This window comes from Mus caroli, unplaced genomic scaffold, assembly GCF_978045245.1.
Source record: "Mus caroli unplaced genomic scaffold, Mus_caroli_1 scaffold_4, whole genome shotgun sequence".
NCBI classification, from domain to species: Eukaryota; Metazoa; Chordata; class Mammalia; order Rodentia; family Muridae; genus Mus; species Mus caroli.
Genome location: NW_028227259.1, coordinates 71,099,322 through 71,104,568, shown reverse-complemented (window position 1 = coordinate 71,104,568; position 5,247 = coordinate 71,099,322). Strand labels below are relative to the sequence as shown.

General features: G+C 37.7%; 1 non-coding gene across 1 annotated transcript; it reads left to right on the top strand.

The window, feature by feature from the left end:
* The first annotated feature begins 4,642 nt into the window (after positions 1-4,642).
* LOC115031225 (small nucleolar RNA SNORA17) lies at positions 4,643-4,769 on the top strand. Its single transcript, XR_003836838.1, has one exon. It is a non-coding gene; the product is annotated as a small nucleolar RNA SNORA17 (small nucleolar RNA).
* The last annotated feature ends 478 nt before the right edge of the window (positions 4,770-5,247 follow it).

Sequence of the window (5,247 nt, the reverse complement as noted above, 5' to 3'; positions counted from 1 at the left end):
AAAGATAACATGATTGTATTTGTGCATGCCTTTTCATGAGTATGTGCTTATGAGTATGATACGAGGTTATTGTTCAGTAGTACCAAGAGCAGGGGAAAGGATTATTAAAGTATTGAGCAAATCATGAGAATGGGATTCAATCAGAGTGATGAAGAATGAGGTGATGAGAGAGGGTTGGGCGTTTCTGGTGTTGGATTCTTTCCCAGGCTATTGCTTTCCATTTTATATTTTCAGTGCTTGTCAAAAGTTGCATTGCCCTTTCTATCAGCCTGACAAGCCAGAACACAACTTTGGCCTATTCTCTGTACAGTTATAGCAGCCCACTTAGCTTTCTGACCACTTAATCGCTTAACAAACTTCTGTTCTAGGTTTCCTGTCAAGGGAGTATTGGAAGACTCAAGAGAAGTCTAAATCTGGTGGATAATGGCAACCAATAGGGCTGCTCCTATTGCTGAGATCAGTGAGGGAGCCCTGGGGGCGGGGGAAATGGAGGGAAATGGAAGAATGAACAGATTGTGGTAAAGAGAGAACACCAAATAAGAAACAATTGTTGGAAGAAAAGAACTGGATAGAAACATTGAGAGAAATGATGGGGTCATGACACCATCAGCAGCAAGCCGGTTAGACTCTGAATTCAGTGTGACTAGCAGGCTAATGACTCCTGCTCGGTCTGGGTATTTAGACTTCAGTGTCAAGGGCTTCCAGAGAGATGGATTTCCTTTTCTCTCAGTGTTTGACTGAAAGTTCCTCCATCTGAGAACGACGATGCTTTTGTAAGATTAGACATGAGCAAGTGATCAAAATCATCAACTTATTGTTAGAAATAATGATTACTGAAGAAGAAAAAGGTTAAACTTTCAAAGAAATGGCACCCTTAAAAGTAAACATAGAAATGTCGCCTAAGGAAAAAAGCTCAGATTGTGGGGTTTGGGAACTTTCCCTACAGTGTGGGGGGAAAGGGATAAATTTACTTGCATTTATCCTGGCATAATGGAAGGCATGTCTTCAGAATAGTAAAAGTTGCACCCAATTGAATAGGGCTCACAAAATGACAATATCACAAGAAGAAGAGATCATGTTTTCTCCTGTGACTTCAACAGCAACTCCCACTCTTCCACCTTTGATGCTGGGGCTGGCATTGCTCTCAATGACAATTTTGTAAAACTCATTTCTTTGTATTCTCTGTATGAAAATGGATACAGGTACAGCAACAGGGTAGTGGACCTAATGGCCTACATGGCCTCCAAGGAGTAAGAAACCCTGGACCACCCTCCCCAGCAAGGACACTGAGAGCAAGAGAGAGGCCCTCCGTTTCTGAGGTTGCCCTATCCCAACTCAGCCCCCAACACTGAGCATCTCCCTCGAAATTTCCATCCCAGACCCCCCCTAATAATGGGAGGGGCCTAGGGAGCCCTCCCTACTCTCTTGAATACCATCAATAAAAGTTCACTGCACCCAAAAAATAAAAAAATAAAAACAAAATATAAACCTAAATTACTTCACTTAACACATCTGCTCATGTCATCACAAATAACAAGGCACTACATGACCTCACTATTGTGTGGGAAAAGTCACCTCACAGACACAAAGGACGAAGTTGGACTGTTAGAGGTTAGAAGTGGGCAAAGGTAAGGATAGGCCAGAAGACCAGAAGCTGCAAATGTCACACTGCAAAAATGTTTTTCACAATAACAAAATAACTACTACTGCACTCTGCTATGGCCACAGTGAATGGTACATATGCTGTATTTCAAAACTCTCAAAGAAATGATTTGTAATATTCTCCTAAAAATTAAGTTGCTGACTGATATTTTTTTTTTTTTTTTTTTTTTTTTTTTGGTTTTTCGAGACAGGGTTTCTCTGTATAGCCCTGGCTGTCCTGGAACTCACTTTGTAGACCAGGCTGGCCTCGAACTCAGAAATCCACCTGCCTCTGCCTCCCGAGTGCTGGGATTAAAGGCGCGCGCCACCACGCCCAGCTGCTGACTGATATTTTAATTAGCTTGATGGACTATAATAGCTACGTGTACCCCCTAACATAAATAATTTTTGAATTAATATATCATTGAGGGAAATATGACAGTGTAGGAAGATATAATAATTTCAAATCAAGAATAATGCCATAAAAAGTTTACCAATGACTGAAATACTAAAAGGAAAGCTAGGTTGGAAGAGATTGATTAGTGGTTAGTGCTAAATGATTGATGCTTAATTCCTCACTTGTGGGGCTCCCTTGTACAAGAGATTTCTATAGATAATTATAGTGTACTGCCACTGCACCATGAAAGGAAGAAATATTTAATGATTTTTTTTTAATTTTTAAAAGATTTATTTTATTTTGTGTGCAGGCAAGCTCACTGCGTGCATCCGTGGCAAGCATGGAGAGCAGAGGTGAGTGCTGGATTCCTGGGTGTGCATTAATAAATAGTTGTAAGCTGCTATGTGAATACTGGGAACCAAGGACAGGCCCTCTGGAAAAGTAGCAAATATACTTAATCACGAGCCATCTCTCCAGCCTTTAAACAAGGATTTTAAATAAATTCTGCAATGAAGTCTGCTTAGCAAGATTTAATTTTTTCACTGAAACATCACACAGTTTTCTAGAAATATCTATTTTTATATTTTCGCATTGAAAAAAGTCAAAATTACATTTATGAGGTAACAAAATACTTCACTTGTGCCTATTACCGACAGTTTATATTAGGAAATACATTATTGGAATTATACTATAATTTTAGAATTATTTCCACAGCTGTACCCTTTAAAGGCATGTTCCTAAGGCATACAGAAAATCAATTTGTATTATTTATCCTTAACTCCTAGTAAAATCATAGAAGATGTCTAACAAGTAACTATTAAATGAAACTTTTTGAAATAATCAGATTTGCTAATTAGCAACATAATTTGAACATCCCTAGACACAGGAAGGCTTAAAGTTGTAATTTTATATTTGAGGGAATATAAGTATAATTTGCATATTGACTGACTTATGGTTTTATTTCATAAGAAAACTTACATTCTTCCATAGAATAGTAAATTTGTGGAATTATAAGGTAGAATAGACCTGTCAATCTCCTTCAATCTAGATGAAATAATGCTTAGAAGAAAATGGTATCTTTGAGTAGGTAAGCACTGTTTACATCCATAATATGTATTTAACATTGATTTTGCACCTGATTTTTGTATCATCTGTTAGGTAACAGCACTTTAAAGTTATGCTTTGAATGTGATAAATATTAGTCTGAGAGATATTTCTCAGTCTCCATCACACCCTTCCAAAAGTGTCTGGAATGGATCAAGATGGATTCTTACAGTTGAAGACCTGGCAAGAGTGCAGAACAAATAATGAGAGGTCATTGTGCTTTCTCAATGATATAGACATTTTTTACAGTTACAGTAATGTGTTAAATGTTGTGTGTTGGTATGTAGAGTCTAAACAGTGAGCTTGATTGGTGGCTTAAAGAAGCACCTGCTATGAGCAAAGCCATTAGTTAAGGTTGTGTTTACTCTTTTATTGTCATCTCTATTTGTTTGAACCAAGGTCCTTTAATTAACAGTCAACATTGCATGAAGTAAAAGAAAACACTCACATTTGTCAAGAATGAATAGCAGTTCTTGTTGAGGTTCAGTCTGGTCTGACTCATTATTCATAGTGTTGCTAAGATTGGCTTTTCTTTACAATAGATATGGAGAACTTCATTAGTAAACTTGCTAATTAGTCTTTGGCTTTAATAGATAAACACACTGCAGTATGAAGACAGGATGATCAGTTTTTCGAAAGGACTATAGTTGCCTTTCATTTAAAATTTAACAAAAAAAAAAAAAGCCTAGCCCCAGGATTCTACTGAGGTACATAATTTCTACAAAATAATCTTTGCAAAAGGAATCAGAACATGACAGATATGTTTCTGAATTTTAAATCACAGAAGTCATATTAGAATGTAGCTTCTGGAATGGTACACATGAAGGTTGTTTCATTATTCTTTTCTGAATAACAGTTAAATACTTGAAAACCATACTTAGATATAACATTACTTTAATAACCACAAATACAACCACATTACTGCCATAAAACTTGCTTTTTTTTTTTTTTTTTTTTGTCCTCCACATCCCCAACAACACCTGGAAAATACTGACTGAAATGTGTGCTCTGCATTTAGATGTAGACAAATCATTCTGACTGATCAAGTAAATGACTCCATACTCATTAATTTTATTTGCACTGAATGAATTAAATTATGTGTTTAATATATGTTATAACACATTATACTGATTATTTCTTTGTTGTCCTGTTTTATCAGCACATTAGCTAAGGAGTCCACAGGAAACACAAATCTTTTAAAAGCAGACTTAGGAAAGAGTAGGCAATGGTAACCAAAAAGAAAAGAAATGTAGCAATCCCATTCCATCAGCGCAAAATCATCATTCCTCAGAGAGCTGGTGGGGGGGGGGGGAAGCAGACTTCTCAGAAACATTTGAGAACTGTGACCCTTTTGAAAGTTGAATAACTCTTTTACAGTGGTCATCTAAAACCATCGAAAGCACAGATACTTTCAATATGATTAATAAGAGTGTTAAAATTATAGTTATGAAGTAGCAGTACAAATGATTTTATGGTTATGGGTCACCCCAAAATGAGGAACTTGCCACTACATGTTGCCAGTATGGCTGCTGTGTCACATGAGTCAGTAGATGTATAGAGGACAGTGGTTATGTCTATGCTTGATGTTCTGACTGGTGAACATCAGAAAGATCAGTAGCTTAACATTTCCTGAATAGAAGCAAGACCGAGTTGACCACCAGTCTGGTTCCATGGGGCCCGGACAGGAGTTAGCTTGGGATGAACACTAGTCTGGCAAAGAGCAGGTCAGGGAGAAGGAGCAAACAACATCTGAGATGAACCCTGCCCTGTGTCATAATGCATAAATGAGGCATACCATTCCTGAGGACACTCCTGAGTTGATAACAGACTCAGTGACCCTGGAGTCCACTAGGAGGAGCAAGTAAACATGGAGAAATGAAAAAGAAAGTGTAAAGCCTGACAAATATAGATGTGGATGCTCGCAGCCAACCATTGGACTGAGCATGGGGTCTCCAGTGAAGTAGTTAGAAAAAGGAAGGACAGATGCCCCTCAACAGAGGAATGGATACAGAAAATGTGGTACATTTACACAATGGAGTACTACTCATCTATTAAAAAGAATGAATTTATGAAATTCCTAGGTAAATGGATGGACCTGGAGGGCA